The sequence below is a fragment of the Dermochelys coriacea genome, chromosome 14 (genome assembly GCF_009764565.3).
Source record: "Dermochelys coriacea isolate rDerCor1 chromosome 14, rDerCor1.pri.v4, whole genome shotgun sequence".
Taxonomy (NCBI): Eukaryota; Metazoa; Chordata; order Testudines; family Dermochelyidae; genus Dermochelys; species Dermochelys coriacea.
Genome location: NC_050081.1, coordinates 11,993,922 through 12,012,312, shown reverse-complemented (window position 1 = coordinate 12,012,312; position 18,391 = coordinate 11,993,922). Strand labels below are relative to the sequence as shown.

Here is an 18,391-nt window from a genome sequence, read left to right as displayed (position 1 = left end):
TTTAAGTTTGGACCAATCTTGCAGTACTTTGGGGTCTATTCCTAGGCAGGCTACGGGATCAGCCTAGAAACACACTCTTCTCGTGCACTATTTACTCACTCCAATGTTGTATTTCTGTGAATTTGTAATTGGCAGGAAATATTCTCCATGGCTTGAGCATTTAAGGGTGAATCTGGCCTTTTCTGATCAAGTGGCCCTATTTGATGTAGGGGACTGTGTGTGTATGTAGGGCCTCCCATAGCAAATTATGGGCCGACTCAGTCTTGTGGTCCTTGCTCAATCAAAACTCCTCAAACCCCATAAATAGGCATTTCAAAAGAGATCATCATTGGCCTAACTCTGCTCCCACTGAAGCAAATGGGAATTTTGCAATAGAATCAAGAATGCTTGTGAAAATCCCATAGTGCATGTCTACCCATAGTGCCTCTTTTTGGTGGCTTTTTCTTTCCATCTAAGGTGCCCTCCAGATATTATGGTAATGAGGGTCATAAGTACCTCACAGTCTTAACCATATTTATTCTTGCAACATCCTTGTGAGATAGGGAGAGGCAGTGTGGCCTAGTGAGAGAGCACTACACTGAAACACAGAACACCAGGGCTCTATTCACTGGTCTGCCATTGGCCTACTGGTTGAGTTTGCAAGTCGCTTCATTTTTCTGTCTCAGTTTCCCAATGTGTAAAATTGTGGTCATTGCCTCCTTTGTAAAGGGCTCTGAGATCTACTGATGAGAAGCACTGGATAATATCCTACTTTTATTGCTATTCCCTTCTTATAGATGTGCCACCAGGCACAGAGAGACTGACTTGCCCAGCATCATACAGGAGGTCTGTGGGAGAGCAGGGAATTGAACCCAGGTTACCTGAGTCAAAGGCTAGAGCCCTAACACTGGGACCATCAGTCTTCTGTGAAAAGTAGGTGGGGCTTGAACTTGTTATCATTTACATACAAAGCAAGACATTTTCCTCTTTTTCCTCTTCATTCCTCACATAGCAGCTCTCCCTTGAGTAGAGGTGAGTGAAACTGTCTGGAAATGTTGTGATGCCTATGAATACAGACATAATCAGAAACTGTAATGGCGAGGTTTTTTGATTCTCTAATTTAGATCTTCCTCAAAATCGGAGTGTACAGTACCAGCTAATATTGTTGGGTTAATGCTACCAATGTTTAAATATAGCATTTGTGGATGAGACCCCAGTGTCTGCCATTAGTGTAAGTATAGTTTGAGTGAGTAGAGTAGTTTAGTGTAATACTCATTAAGTACAGTAATAACGTCTCATCAAGTATAATGGTGTGTATTAGGAATAATGATACTTTACATGTTTATAGGGCCTTTTTATAAAGTATTTTTCCCCAGTAGTTAAACCTTCAGCAGTAGATCAAGAAAATCTGCTCAATTATCTCTACGCAATTTAAATTAAGTATGAAATGAGTCACCATTATTGGATCCTCTGGCTTCTGGGAGTACCGATAACTGCAAAAATGACAAAAGCATAATGGGTCAAGCCAGGATTTGACCAGCAGATACAACAGTGTGGAGTGGGATAACGTGCCAAATTCCATGAATTATGTATCTCTTACCCTATCCTGATGTTAACTCATGAGTAATTTTGTACTAATGAGTTGTTATGGAGTAGTTTTTCTGCTTTAAACTCACACTTGACCTTGATTCCAGAATAGCTTTCATCTGCGGACAAGCCCTGTGTTTTTTCCATGATTCCCTGTATGCCTGCAAAAACGTTCCCATATGTGAACTTGATCCTGCAGGCTCTCTCTGTGTCGCATTCCCATGCATGGATGGCATGCAGGATTGGGCCCAATATGTCAGGCTTCCTGGTCTTGCCTTTCAAAACAATTCTGCAAACTCACTCCACCATGCATGCTCACTGGAAAGGTCACACCATGCCATGTGCTTTCTCTCTAATCTGTTCCAAAGTGTTGTAACAGCTTGTCCTAGGACTACAAGCCCTCTGGGGTAGGGACTTTGTTACTGGTTTGGCCCACCACACCTACTATAGAGTGTGTTGTACTTCACACACAAAATAATATATTAAAAGAACTCTAGGTCTGAATAAATAACAGCTCAAAAGTAAAGAAAAGGAAATCTTAGATTGCCTGCATGACCTTAACTCTGTCCCTCTTGCGTATTACATTGCAATACTGTGGGACTAAGCTCATTAGCAAGTGCTGTTGTCAGTAGTATGTCAAGCTGGGTAAAAATGAGAAAACAATGTCCTAAAATTCAGTTTTCTCTTTCACAGAGTTTGAAATGTACCTATTTTCTATTTTTATTTAAATAATTCTCAAAACACTTCATTTAATGAAAACACAGGTTTCAAAAAGAAAACAGTGCCTGGTAAACCCAAAAAATTTAACAATTGTGTGTGGGGGGGAATTCAGTGACAGATATATTGGAAAATTTTGACCAGATCTAGTCATAAGGGTTTGGGGGATTGGGCCACTCCCCATCAATTTCCTCTTGAGTAATTATTACATGTGTGAATAAGGGTTGCAGATTCACATTTTGTTGCATATATGGGTACTTTTAACGTTTCAAATGTTATCTTAACACTTGGCACACAACTTTAACACAACACTACAAGCAAGTGCAGTGGGGCCCAATCTTGCAGCCACTGTTTAAGTGAGCGTCGTTTACATTCACAGGTATTTCCATGTGGCCTGAAACAACACATCCTTGGCTATTGGCCATAATACTCACCCCCAATCAGAAGCCACTTGAAACCACACACACACACACACACACACACACACACACACAAATATGCAGGATATGGCTCATGGACTTCATGGGACAACCCAAGGGCTCAGCTGTGGCTTTGCCACAAGCTCAGCATTAGGGGTGCCCTTGAATCAGTCAGGGGAGATGATGTGACAGGGGAATCACAACTCTTTCTCCCAATCTTCTCTGTACTCCAGGGAGGGAGCAGGATGTGCCACACCTGTGTGTGCTCCCTGCACAACAATACCACTGACACCTTGGGAGACAGCATTAAGGCTCCACCCCCTTCTGCCCACCTGTATGGATAAGGAATGTAGTTGCTCTGTGGCGCCTGCATACCTTCCTGTACTGCTACCTGTGATATGGGTAGCCAACATAAAAATGCAGGAGTGGGATGTCTTCTGTTATCTTACATCCTTGCACTGACATGTAGCCCAGCCATGGATTTGGCCCTAACTGGATAAGTATGTGTGTGGCCCACAAGCTACCGATTTAAGTTGTTTTCAACAAACTTTGTTATAAACTGCTTTCGCCTTCAAAGTAGAGATGTGCATTGGGGCCTTTATCAATAGTGTGGGGCCTTAAGGTAATCAAAAAAGCCATGTTGAATACACCAGTTTAGGCTTGATCTTGTTCCCACTGCATAAGTCTCCTGCTATTGACTTCAGTAGGAGACTTGGCCTCTTTGTGGGCCTAATCTGACTCTCATAAAAATCAATGGAAAATACTTCCACCCTTGCCATTGTCATTAAGTGACACTTTTCAGCGAGACAGATGCCACCAGTAAGATGCTGACAAATGCCAAGTGTAAATTGTATATTGGACTTCAGTGGATGTTTTGGGTTAATGGGAATGCAGTACTGGGACACTGATATTAAAATATCTCACTTTATTACTGCTGAACAGTGCTGCTTATATCTATCCTTTTTCAGACTGCTGGAGTGAGCCAAATAGGTTTTCTTTCAAAGGCCAGCTCTAAGGCGGAGATGTGTTGTGGCAAAATTTACCACACATCTGTCAAAACATCTCATTTTTTTCTAGCCTGCAATACCTATGTCTTCCCCTCCCTCCAAACCTGGGTTCTCCCTGGGCAGAGGGAGATACTATATCAGTAATAACTTATTTGAATGATTTGTTCCCAACTTTGCAGGTCTCATTTGGGTCATACTCCCACTAAAACTGCTTTTGTTCACTGTTAATAACTACAGTACATTCACTTCATTTTCTGAAAAGGTGGATATTCTAGATCTTTTTACCATTTAGACAAATAGTACGGTTTTTTTTTTTTGCAATACTTATTTTAACAAAAGTCTGTTTTCATGCATTTCCACCTTTGCTAATGTCTAGCAATTACTTTTTACCTCAGATCACCGCACTATCCTAGTGTCAATAATTCCAGCTATCACATGCTTTCCAGCTTTCTTCTAGACAATGCCACTTAATTTATCAAATAAGTTGTTGCAGAGGTTTTGTGGAGTCCTTGGATTGCTTTTACCTGTTGCGGGTACCCTTAAAAGCAACTCAATATCAAGGCCCTGAAAATGAGACACCTCTCAAAATGCATTTTCAGGAAAACTTCTAATGAAATTTTCTTTGTAACAGTTAACAAATAAAATTGGACTTTGAATGAAAAAGGCCTTTGAAAATCCATTTTAAAAGAAGATTAGAAATGTTGATATTAAGGAATCATCGTGTTTTCTGTAACCTCCCCACCAAATAGATTAAAGGGGTGTGATATACACATACTGAATATGATACTGAAGTACAAAAAAGGATTACTAAATGGTAAGATTAAGAACTTTTGTTATATGTTAAGACTTGTCATTATGAATAGCGAATGAATTTAGATGAGGTAATGCTTGGGCCAAGGCCTTCCTGACATAAGTGTGTTTTTTGCTGATTCTTCTTGTACACAGAAATTCCTGATCTGCTTAAAATGATGTTGCTGACAAAACAAAGGTAACATGTTGTGCTGCAAGTTTTGAAGTGAAAGTTCACAAACTTGTAACAACTTGTAACTTTTCAGCGAGACAGATGCCACTGGGAAGATGCTGACAAGATGCCACCAGTAAGATGCTTGGGCAGGGTTACACAAAACATGACCAACTGCATAAACAGCAAAAAATGCAAGAGTTGGATAAATTGAAGCCTGCACACGTGTAATATCAACACTTTTTTTTAACGTAACTTGTGTATTGAAAGTCGACTGGAGAAAAGTTAAGTAACATGGAATGTGGAAATGTGCAAAAGACTCAGGTAAGCAAGGCCCAAATTGGAGAAACACTGGACCAGACACTGAAGGAATGGGATTGAAGGTCTGACCAGGAGATAACAATGACCATCATGGAATGTAGAAGAATTTTGTAGAGTCCTGGAATGTGGTAACTTGGCCCCCTACCAATTACATCTTGTTTGGTGGTGTCTGTCATAACACACATTCAGGTAAAAGTGATTCTTTCTGAAATTGTATAATAAAGGCAAAAATTGGATAGACATGTGAGACTTTTCCTCCTCTTCTTTCCCCTCCCCCCAACATTACCCTTTGGCACTATTTTTTTTTAAACTTTAATACTAGCTTTTTCCTTATGCATCACGTGAATTAGTTTTGGTTGGGAGTAGGAGTGTGCAGATATTTCTTCCTACTGAAAAGCAATTAGTATGAAAGTGTAGGAGATAGTAATGATTTGAGCTGGGGGAATATTGCTCAAGAGTTACTTGCAAACCAGTTAGAATAAAAAGTTTGACTTGCCTAAAAAGGATCATTAGTCTCTGATGTGATGCTTTTGCTGTGGTCTAAAAGGGAGTCTTAGAAATATTTCTACAAATTTGATTAGCCTTACATAACTGTCTTGAAGTCTTTTTGATTTCGCTTCTTGTTTCTTAAGTTTTGCCGTCTGTTAAGTTCTGGTTTATGAAAGCATTTAAGCACATGATGAAATCCTTCTCTGTTCAGGAAGACACTTAAACCTGGGCTAAACTATATACTTTTGCTTACATGCTTTCCTGAATAGGGATGCTTTCCTGAATCCAGACTTTAAGCCATAAACTGAACATGCATAAGATTCCAACATGCTGGCAATGATAGGTTATACACCATCATCACAATGGAATGCCACATCAAAAATGTGTAATAACACAACTGTGATTGAAAGAGAGGGAAATGTCACTTTTTTTCATGGCATATGATTCTCCTTGGGAAGACAGTGTAGCCAGGTGGTCAGAAAAAGCAACTGGAAGACATGAATCCTGGGTGATGTTCCTAACTTTCTGTGACTTAGGGCAAAATACTTAACATCTCTGTGCCAAATTTACTGCTGGAACTTGTAGACACCATTCCAGTCAGGTCTATTGTCCCGATTTGTCCAAGCAGTGAATTTTCATCTTTTGTGCACATTTCACCCATTTGTAAAACAAGTATAAGACTCATGAGAATTAATTCATATTTGGAAAACATTGAGATTCTTGGAGCAAAGGGAATATGCCATTTGTTTATTAGTAATTAACAGCATGATTTTATTTATTTAAATCTTAAGTGCTAAAATGGCTTATTTTCTCTTTAATATTTTAAAAGTAAATGAATGGAATTGTCACTGGCATATATCATTAATACATATATATTACTATATTTTTTTCTTATATATGTGGATGTTACCAGGCAACTATAATGCATGACATCTCATGACATTAATAAATGATGAGTACCCCTTTCTTCTAGACATGCAGTTCTAATATAATCCACCATCCTAAACCCACATGTACGCATATGAGAGCATTCTTTTATACCATAGGCTTCAGCAGGAGATACAAAACTACAGCTCTTTGTCTGCAAAGTCTCAAAAGAAAATTGAAATCCAGTGGTCAGTGGCTTGTACCAATACTCAGGAATTGTTAAGAAATAAAGTTTTATTACAGAATTTTGTGTCACTTTAGTAACGTGCTTTCACTGAACTTACAAGAGCAGTATCTCAAAATACAAATTCTCATTTCCATGATGAGAAAATGCTTTTAGCATCAGGAAGTTTAAACTTGAAATTAGACGAAGGTTTCTAGCCATCAGAGGAGTGAAGTTCTGGAACAGCCTTCCAAGCGAAGCAGTGGGGGGCAAAAGACCTATCTGGCTTCAAGATTAAGCTTGATAAATGTATGGAGGAGATGGTATGATGGGATAACATGATTTTGGCAATTAGTTGATCGTTAACTATTCATGGTAAATAGGCCCAATGGCCTGTAATCATGTTTATTAATCATGTAATAGGATCTGAGTTACTACAGAGAATTCTTTCCTGGGTATCTGGCTGGTGAATCTTGCCCACAAGCTAGGGGTTCAGCTGATCGCCATTTTTGGGGTCGGGAAGGAATTTTCCTCCAGGGCAGATTGGAAGAGGCCCTGGGGTTTTTTTGCCTTCCTCTGCAGCATGGGGCATGGATCACTTACTGGAGGATTCTCTGCACCTTGAAGTCCTTAAACCATGATTTGAGGATTTCAATAGCTCAGACATAGATGAGAGGTTTATTGCAGGAGTGGGTGGGTGAGATTCTGTGGGCTGCATTGTGCAGGAGGTCAGACTAGATGATCATAATGGTCCTTTCTGACCTTGAAGTCTATGAGTCTATAAATTCCAGGAGGGCAATTTTTTTTGAGTTCAGGGGTGAGTCTTAGGGTGAACACTTCAAAGGTATGAATGACAGATGGAAGGTGAAGTCCCAGTGGTTTTCCATGGGAGAGGCACATAACTGCCCTTTGTACCTTTTGAAAATGTTTCTCCACCCATCCCATGACTGTTTCTTGAGGATGCTGGTGACCTCCTGAGAAGCACTGAGCAGCCTCAACTTTGCAAACTATTGGAAGGGAAAATTTTATTGTGGTGGATCTAGTCACTTTATGGTCCACAAACAGAATTTGATTTTTACTTACAGACACTAGTGATCTTCACAGAAGTCAAATGGCTTTGGGATCATCTGTCCCTCATTCCACAGTATGTATGTACGTGTATGTACACACTCACTCTCGCTCTGTTATGATTGAAGTAGAATTTTCATTTGTGTATATTTTTCTGTGTGCAAATATACAGAGCAGTTAAGTGTATGGAAGAATAGCCAATATTTTACAAATGTTGACCAAAATAAGTCTCTGATTGAAAATTAATGATTTATTTTGGAGTCTTTGTCTATTTGATTGCAGGTGAAAGCCAAACAACCTCGGCATGAGCCTAGCTGTTCTGAGAAGGGTAGGGTGTTGCCTCGCTCTCTGAAAAGCTTGGAAAGAAAAGCAAAATACTGATGGCACTAACCTTATTAGCTTCTGCATCCCATGGTCTTATTTATAAGGAGGATCGATGCTGGCCATTTGCCCTTTTCTGTATGTTTTGAAGGACTATTCTTTCTTTCACATTGGAAAACTTCCTCCTAGTTTTTTGCCTTCTTTTCTGTGTCCTCCACAAAAATGAAGTGTGTAACTTTTAAAACATTATCTTGTTTTCAACATTTTTTTAAAACATTCCCTGTCAAGCAGCAGAGGCAATTAATATTTTTAATGTACTTCTCAAAACTTTGCTACTTTGCTCCAGCCTCATGGCTCCCCTCCTCCTTCCTGAAGGTCGCCTTGTTAGCAGTGTGGCCTTAAAGAGTGGATTTTATCACCTCAGGCAAAATGTACCCTTTGACCTTCAGCTTCTTCTTCCCCATGATGATCCTCAAATTCTCAGTGTTACAATTCAGAAGATCCTGTTTACTGGCAAAACACGTCTCTTGCTTTCTGGTGAAAACTCATGAAACTAGTTAACAAAATGCCATAGCCCTCGCCCTCTGTTGCCTTGCCCCCTCATGCAGTCATGATGTAGGTGTAAAATTCTACCGTTCTTATTCAACAGCATTTTGCACTTATTCTGCACTGGTGTAAAAGATTATACGAGGTGCATGGTAAAAGAGAACCGGACCCAATATTTTAAATTCTATTTTCCCATGAAACCAGCAAACAATCCTATTTCTCTGGCCTGTTGGGACCTCCAGTCTCAGTTTATATCTTGTATTTCTCCCTCAGACCCTCCCCCGGACTGATACATGGAGGACAGTTGCATGTACGTAACTAATTGACCCTGTATCTTAAGTGGTAGAGATCTATGCTGAAGGTCCTGCTTCCAAACCCATAGTCCATGGAGGGGATCATGACACTTTCCTACCACTTGGTTGTTGGAGAATAATTGATCTGGCTGTGAGCACTGTGATAGGATGACAGTGTAATCCCAAATTAAATGGCACACATTTGCAATTAAAAATAGGTGATCAACTGGCAATCAATAGTCTCATACTATCTTTAGTGAGTAAAGAGTACTCGTGAGGAAGGATTGGCTACACTGAGCTGTTGGCTTTTTGTTTCTGAATGTAGTCTGGTGTTGAACACTCTAATTGTGTCACAGGTTGTCTTATTGTTCATTTTGAATCTAGGCTGTTAGGATTTGTATTATCTACAAATATTTAGTACAAGCTTACAAAGAAAATGATCATCCCCCTTCTTCCCTTTATTTGAAAAATTGTATAGAATTCAACAGGGATTAAGCCAATGGGATTTTGTAGAAGGGACTCTAAAATCTATAAGGTTTAAGCAGAATAAGATTGCTGCTGCAGAATTGTATAGAATGGGTAAAATAAACCTACAGAGAGACTGTCATTTTTATTTAAATTCTACAGGACTTTTTTCTCTTATAGTTGAAATTAGGATGTACAATATCGTAAGAAAACCAAAAAAAGAAGCAAATTAAATAATATAAGTAATTATTTTAAGTAATTCTTAGGATCAAAGCACAATAGGAACCTGAAGCTACTATATTAGTTGTAGTTAAAAGTAATTTCTGAAGTTATGGTTTATTCACAAAAGACTGATATGCTTTTAATGCCTCCCTGTAAAACACATTTTACCATGATATCTTATAAATATTAGAACGAAAGGCTTTGCAGAACAAACAGATTTGAAACCACAGAAATATACAACAATTCATTTCATATATCAGTCGTTCAATAAATTATTAGTGTCCCCATGACCAGGAGGTGCATTGCAATCATACTGCACTACGAACAAAAGTCAAAATATTCCCATGCTGGGAAAATATATCTGCAGCATGTATATTTTAAATTGTTTTAAGGCACTGGAACTCAACATGGCTATATTCATTAAAGCACTGTGGTAAACATGGTTGCTGAATGTTCTCAGCTCCTTTATACCTTGCCATTTTTATTTGGTGTGGGGTATTTTTAGGGGTACCTAGAAAATACTTGGCACCATAAAGCTTCAGGCCAATAATTTTTCTCTTGAAAAGCAGAAATGTGCCGAAAATGAAAATCCAAAATATACACAACACTATTTTTTAATATTTTTATACAGGGCATGGGGCAAAGGAAATGGGTGTGTTGCAATTTAATAAAGCACAATGTTTCATATTTTTATAAGATTCAATTGGCATCCACACAGAATTGTTACAGCTCCCAGCCTGGCATCTACAGAACCTATGATTCCTCTGAATTCCAGTCTGTATCAAGACTCGGCTCACAGCAAAGGACAGAAATGATTGTAGGCTGACTTAAAGGACTTTTTCCACTAGTTGCACTCTGATGTTGGTTGGCTAAATTATATTGACACTGCTGACTGGGGGATCCTTCCAGATTGATTGATTAAATCTGTGGTGTTCCTATCTATCTGTGCCCCGTTGGCTTGTAGCGTAAGCTATTTTACACGTGGGAGTGATTCTTCATTGCCTTGCGTACTTGCAAAAAAGAGTATAAAGTGGATCGAAAAATTCAGATTTTGGCAGCTCTTGTAGTGGTGTAAATGACTACACTAGGTGCAAGACAACCAAGAATCAGGCCCATTATCTGTAACAACCATATGCACCTGATACCAATTTCTACAAGGTGTTTTTAGCTTCCTGACCGGTATTGACTACTCTTAGCTTTCATTGTAATCAATAGGAGTTGAGTGAGGTCAAAACCTCTGGTTTGGGGGCCTCTGATTGGTAAATGCAAATACCTGCACTGCCTGTAAATTCTTCATTGGGATCACTGAGTCCAGTATTTGAAACTGGAATTTGCTACTCAAACTGCCTGATGGGTCACGTAAGTCGCATGGTATTGTTTTGGTTCCTTCGTGAGATACAAACAGGAGCAGTGCCTGAGCAAATCAGAAGCTATATGAGTGTGTGTAAAGAGGAGTTCTCTAGGGAGAGAGATGAGGAGATAAACATGCCTAAAGAATGTCAGGACATTTTAAAGCTTTAAGTGGGATTGTGGGAAAACTGCAGATTTCCACCTAGTCATAACTTACGAAGTACAAAACTGAACACTTTTCTTAGCACAAAAACAAGTGTTCTTAGACGAAATCACAACTTCCTATTTACTGGACAATACTATGGGAAACAAATGCTTTACCTTGTTACCCATACCATCTTAGTGACTGCCTTAAAGAAGCATAATATGGCTTGTAATGAGCAACTATAATTGGTGGTCTCCATGTTGTGCTCCTGCTGCTCATAGGGAAATGGGTATTGGGCACTGCTGGGATAGCAGTGGTGGGGAACTTTGGAGTTGAGTGTGGGGTCAATTTATTTCAGTTGACTTGGGAAGTTGACAATTGCGTTTTATTTTTTGTGGCAAGGGTGCTTAAAGCTTTGGATGGGCTGATCTTTTAATACACTCCATATACATTTAAATACATAAATTTCATTTGAAGTCATCAGTAGCAATAGATCGTACATCCCATTACTTTATATGTGATTTCCCCCCCAACTGTTCATTTGTAAGACTTCATGTTTCTTGCCAGATATTCTGATTAAGTACCCACAAGTTAATTACTGTCCCATCATGATTTACTATGGCATTTAGTCATTATTTCTAGTTGATCCAGTCCCAGAATGACCATAAAAAAAATGTTCCAAACTGGATGCGAGAGAAAAGAAATCTAGTGGAAAGTGCAAAAAAACTTAGTAAATTTACTTCCAAATGGAAAGGCTGCATACACAATTATTAAACAAAATTGGTTCATTTCTTTTATTTCATACTGTAGATAATTGAGACTAGTCTGATCAGAGACTACCAATTTATACAAAAGCACTCATACTTGTCCCCCATCTCACTTTTATTTATCTGGTATTTGTCTGGTATCTAGCTGTTGCATCTTGTCATACTCTTAGATATGCTCAAATAAATTTGTTAGTCCCTAAGGTGCCACAAGTACTCCTTTTCTTCTTAGATTGTAATGTCTCTGATACACCAAACTGTCTTTCCATTACTTGTTTTCACAGTGCACAAAGGGGCCCTGATATCTGAGAGTGGCCCTCCAAGCTTAACTGCAATATAAATATAAATAATATGTATAATACCAGATTGTTGGTGGTTAAGTTGCAAGCATTGCATAAATTTTCATATCACAAGTATTTTCTGAAATACTGGCTATGCTACATTTTACCTGTTACTGCAATTTTTTTTTTTTTTTGCAATATTGCCATGTCTCTCTGGAGTCTCTGGATCTACTTCTGATCTCATGCTGGTTTTAGGCAGGTGTAACTGCTGCCTTCAGAGCAGTTATTCCTCATTTACACCAATGAAAGTGAGATCAGAATTAGAATCTGTCTTCAATAGAGCAACAGTGTAACAAATCTAGAAAACATGGCAGGCAGGTACATCTTTCCACTTTCTCTGAATATCAAAATTTTGATGGTTTCAGAGTAGCAGCCGTGTTAGTCTGTATTCGCAAAAAGAAAAGGAGTACTTGTGGCACCTTATTTGATAGTCTCTAACGTGCCACAACTACTCCTTTTCTTTTTGCAAAATTTTGAGGGTAATGTTGACTATCAAAGCTCTTTGGATATCAGACTGTCTGGCTTATTCATTCCTCAAAGTTTCTTGAGATTTTGAGGTGTAGTAATAGGAATAACAACTCCAGCCCATGCCTAATATTTACCTCGAGAACACTGGGTCATAAAAAAGAGCTCAAAACTTACTTGACCTCAGATTAGATTTGAGGACCTATTTTCACACATCACATCTTTTAAATGTACACTGTCTCTTGATTCTTTTTCTAAATTGATTTGCAATACACACAAACATTTGTGGAGTAAATGTTTGCTCAGAGCTTGGAACAGCATATACACATTTCCTATCTAAAGAAGGAAACTTGACTTTATCGTTAGAGTAATTAATTAGATCCAGTTGGTGAAGTGTGTCTTGTTAGCTATCTTCTAGGGTTCTACTTAATGGCTCATTAGTTGTAAGCAAACAGTCTGCTATCACTTATAGTGCCATGTAAAACACTGAGTGAGATGGAATAGCATAAGCAGAAACAAAGTAAAGTGGTGTTCGTTTTCACTTTTTCTTGTACCCATCATTGTAAAAAATGATGGTTCCTCTTTAAGAGGGAACTATATTTGCCTTGGCCCACTGATAGTGCTTGGATGCCCCATACCTTTCTTTGCCAGTCCTCATGGGATAATGATTGGCTAAATGTGCTGGGGGATGGATGGGCTCTCCACAGCCATCTCTGATTGGCTTACAGTGCCTATTCTCCAGATTTACAGGCCCCTCCAAGTACCTCCTAGCACTGTATAATCATGATGCAGGGAGATGGGATTTTAGTAGTAAAGTGCAGCAGACTCACTCTAAAGTCCTCCCTGAAGTAGAAGGAGGTATGCAAGGGCTGGCCACCTGATGAGGAAAGCCTTTTCCTTTCCAGGCACCCAGGCGAGGATATTTGGCTTGTAGTGGTTGCTGTTGAGGAATGTTTGGGGTGCCCTGGTGTCACCTTGTCAATCATTTGGGTGTAGCACTAATTACTTGATGAAGTGCCTGGATGTTTAACCTCCTTTGACAACTGACTTGGTCCAAGTTGTTTGTCTGAACGTTACTCAGTGCATCCAGTCAGCCTCTTCCATCCTTTTTGGTATGCCTGGTTCCCACTGGGGCAGATGTCATTAGGTTTGTGTTAGAATGGTTTGCAGGTAGCTGGTTATTGGAATGTCTACCGTGTTTGTTGTAGGTTCCCTGAAGTTGATTAGACGTTAATTTCGCTGCTCTCCACAAGCCATGCTCATGATGGATAGTTGGTGGGGCCAAGGGAATGTAGATAAAAGCACTGCTGGGAATTAGGCCTCAATACTGTGACAGCTGAACAAGGGATCCCCTTGTGTGGTGCCCAGTGCATTCCACAAGTGTAGAAATGATGATGTGGGGGGAAGCAGAGGCATGGGATGGTTTCCCTTGAACGAGGGTCTGTGCCTTAGTGAATGGTTTTCATCCATCAGGTAATGGAATGGTGACCTGCAGGTACAGAGCAGCAGGAACCCAGTTAAGAGCCTGAATTGCATATTTTGTGTTCTAATTAAGTTGATATACATCGGGTAACTTGATTTATTATTCTGTTCTTTGATTTCAGAGCAATGCGGGAGGAGGGGGAAGCTCAAGGAAGTACTCCAGTATTCAACAGCAGACATCCTAGAGGAGTACTATTGTAGGGTTCCGATAGAATGCTGGAGATCTCTTCTTACATGGGTAGTTATTCTTTAAACCGAAAGGCTGCTAACAGGAATGATACCATAATAAAGATAATGGTTTATATGCTAGCCTATTTTCATGCAGTGCCTCTATGGTAAATGAGGCCTATTGTGTTAACACTGAACAAGTACTACAATTTTCCAGGTGGGCAACTTTGATTAGCCTTATTACCATCTGCCTCTTTCTGCAGATATTTTACTGCTAAACAACATATTGTTAAATGATAATAAAATATTGGTGTCTGACTTAGCATGCTATTTGAAATAGGATTGTCTTTATAAATTGTCTATCTAGTATGCATACAGTAATAAAAGGTTTTGGTTTTGTTCAGCAATCCAGGGTATACTGGTGTCACAGATCCTAGAGAGAACCCTCTTCCAGCTACCCTCTAAAACTGCTGAGTGTGGAATCCAAGCCCTTGCTACTTTGGATTTTCTGGTGTGTTTCAGGCTCCTGGGGCCTGAATGGAGTCCAGCCATTCCTCCAAATCTTGGGGACCCTAGGCACACTCCCAGGGCACAGACCTTCTATCTGGCACCCCTCCTCCTCTTCCCTCTTGTCCAAATGTTGGAACCTGCTGTCCAGCCTCCTACCCCTTTTGGGCACAGTGCTGACCCTTCAGGCTCCCCAGAACGTAAACACCCCCCACCCCCCAGAACTCCATCTCAAAGATGTGAAGCTTCTGGCTTACAGTTTAACACTCTCACGGGCACACAGCAGGGATGTGTGTGTGCGTGTTGACTGCTTCACACGTTGATCAGTCTAACATTTTCATGCCCTTTTTTCCTTAACGCTGTAAAGCACAGGAGAGTATGGATCATGCAAAACAGTGAACACCAGAAACCACGATGTCCCTCACTTTCTAGCTCATGCTTGCCTTGTGAGCTCTTCGGGAACCATAATCTGGGTCCAGGAAGACAGATAGGTGGGCAGGGTTTCTTCTGCCTCATGCAAGCTGTTACATGGTGAATGATCTCTCCCTTCCCTAATGGGGAAAACTGGCCCCTAAGCAGACCAGCATCTGCCCTTTTAAAATATTCAGCCATTTTGTGCCAGGGGACACCCTTGCCAGTTTCCCCACAGGAGTCCGTCTTGTGTCAGATGACTTTGTTGCCAAGGAAACTCTTCCCCCTCCTTCACCTCCTCAAACCCCCTCCCCCCACCATTCCCAAACCAGTTCTTCTGGGCAGGGAACAGTCTTCTGTCTACAGTGAATAGATTTCCAATGACTGGGTATTTAAGAGTCAGCTACCCTCTATTGTTCTTTTGCTACCAGCCGTTGGAATCCCAACACAACATGGAGGCAAATGGACCATAGAGAGGGCAAAAGGCTGCACATTCAAAATGAAGTTTGCAACCTGACACAGACACACAGAGTACATATTCTCACACAGAATTAATAATTTGTACAGGCACACTCTCAGTTCATCACCACTACCTGCATCATTTGATCTGTTTAGGTATTTACACTTTCATCTCTAGTATATTAAAATACTTTAAATTTTTTTCAGACATTTTATTTGAGATACTTTGTTATATTTTCCTTCCTTCCAAACTTCTGTTTTGTTTGTTTACTTACTTAGCTTGTCCACAGCAATTAATTCAAATGCATGAGTTTTACTTTTTGCTCTGAAGGCAATGAGATTTGTGGTTTCTGGGAGTGCATTCCACTTGCCAGCTGCCAAGAAAACTGTTAATGAGTTTGTCCTTTCTGGTGGACCGTTCCATTGCTCTGGTAGAATGCAGCTGCCCTGCATGATGAGAGAGGGTGTGTGCATGTGCGCTTTAGATAAACTGAGCCAATCCCAGGCAGGACTCTGAAAATCAGGAACAGACCCTTGAATTTGATTATTTACAGGGAACTGCTGCAGTGAAATGAATACAGGGGGCTATGTGGGTCTTGGGAGCAACTCTAATCAGAAGCCTCATTCTTTGGTGCAATGGCCTGGAATAATCAAGTTGAGAGATTATGAATGATTGGATCATTGTGTTCAAATCGGAGTGAGTATGAGAGTCCAGTCTGCTCGGCTGCTATGGGCAAAAGAGAGCCTTCTGAGCTGCTGTTATAGGGAAGAACTCCTAAGGATCTCAAAGATGGAGATAATAACTTTTGAATGGAAATTGTCATTAGGGGAGGGTGATGTTATAGGTGAGGTGAGTTCTTCAAAACACATCCCTCTCCCCACTAGCAGCAGATTCCATTTGAACCAACTATTCTTCATTCATGGTGACAGTTCCCAGGCACTGAGATAGCTGGGGCACAGTGCTATTTGTATGTAACGTTTAGAGAAACGTAGAGTTGGGCATCATCTAGAGCTCATGATGTTGCACTCTATCCCGCAGTGGTGCCATGTACGTATTTAACAGCGTAGGGAAGAGAATTATGTCTGTGGGACTCCATGGCTTTTTGGGAAGACTACAAGTGAAGACCGAGTTGGACATCATGACGCTACACCTCCGGATTTGATCCAAAAAGAACTCCATGTCCTTGCTGGATGCCTCATTGGTAGGGATTGAGGCTATTAATAGGAGACTGGCAGTGTTGTAGGCTGACTTTTGTGAGATTTTTCATTAGTTTTCTTAGACACTGGGAAGCTGGATCTTGGGAAGTAGTTTGTGAGACCAATAGTAGGCAGTGATGGTTAATTCACTATTGGCTGGATTATTTAATGCTCTAGGGTGAGTAGTAGATCTTCCTCATCACAGGTGATGGTGACAATCTGTTAGCAAATGTCTGTGATCTTCTCAACTCCCTTTCACTGGGCAAGAAGGACACAGATTTGCAAATGGTAGTTTGGATTTTTTTCATTAGAGCTACTAGGAATCCTAGAATGCAAATATAAATTTAACGTATAAAGGGTTTTCTCTGAGATATGCTGTGGAGCTAGCAACTGTGTTTTACAGAATTCAGGACTTGATCCAATGCTCTTGGAAGTTATGAAAGGTCCCCACTGACTTCCACGGATGTTGGATCAGACTCGGAATGTTTTCCAGATTCTTGCTTTTATTGCCCATACTGTGAACAAAGAAAAGTTACCTGTGTAACATTGAATTTGAGGGGCTTGGCATACAAGAATAGGGGAGAAGCAGTTCTGAAATTCTGATTCTTTGGCAAGGACAAGAAGCACAAAGTGGGTTAGGTAAAAAAAAGCTCCAAAGAGGATATCTAATTCTAATATCAACCTAAAGAAAATGATCCTAATGCCAGCTTCTGTTGCCTTATGATCAAGTCAGATGAAATAAGCTCTAAAAATGTCTTCTTTCTCAACCTCAAAAATACACAAGCTAATAGTCACTTGGGATGGGGTATACAAATCTCATGCTGGCTTGAAGGGGTTAAAAGGCAATACTGAATGCAGGTAGCCCCACCCCTCTGGGCTTGCTGAGCATGCTCCAGCTTTAAAAGGAGCTCAGAAGCTCAGGCAAGGGGTTGTGAACAGGAGTCCTCCTCTGGGAAGTCAGATGGAAGGTGGAGTCTGAGAGGGGACCACAGAGCGGGTAAGGCCCCAGGCAGTACTTTCTCCAACCACCACCCATTTTGAGAACCAGTGGGTCCTGCAGGGTCTGCTCCTTTGGACTTGTTGTGATACGAATGACTGTTTGGACTATACGGGCCATGCCCAGACTGAAGGAGCATGTAGATAGGAAGTAGCCCAGGATGGCAATCTCTCAACAGGGAGGAATCTGCTAATGTTACTTCTCACAGGGACCAGATCTGGGACCCAATGGTGAGGGAGGGCCTGGGTCCCTTTACCAACCCCACTTCAGGACAAAGGTCCAAATGTGTGTGTGTGTGTGTGTGTGTGTGTGTGTGAGGAAACATGCCTGGTTTGGGGTCAGGCATCACTACCATCCTTCTGAGAAAGAGACAGAGGGTGGAAGTCAGGTGCGCCAACCCTAGGCCACCTGGCCCTCAGAGAACCCTATCATATCATCCTTTTAGCTTCCTTCAAAATGTGTTATTTCCTTGTGCTTTATGAATATCATTGTTCTGGTTTAGTCTGTGACTTTGCTTCCTGAATTAGCATCTGAATCTGACTTACTCTTGATAATAAATAGTTAGAGCCATGATGAAGGTATCCAATAGGGCTTCATTACATTCACTGGCAATTTATTTT

The 18,391-nt window shown here is 40.4% G+C and overlaps 1 long non-coding RNA gene across 1 annotated transcript in view; it reads left to right on the top strand.

Annotated features, from left to right (window-relative positions):
• LOC122456704 overlaps positions 1–15,194 on the top strand; it is a 49,467-nt gene extending 34,273 nt beyond the window's left edge. The window contains exon 3 of the long non-coding RNA XR_006275715.1: positions 15,075–15,194. This is a non-coding gene — a long non-coding RNA (uncharacterized LOC122456704). The remainder of the gene's footprint in view (positions 1–15,074) is intronic.
• The last annotated feature ends 3,197 nt before the right edge of the window (positions 15,195–18,391 follow it).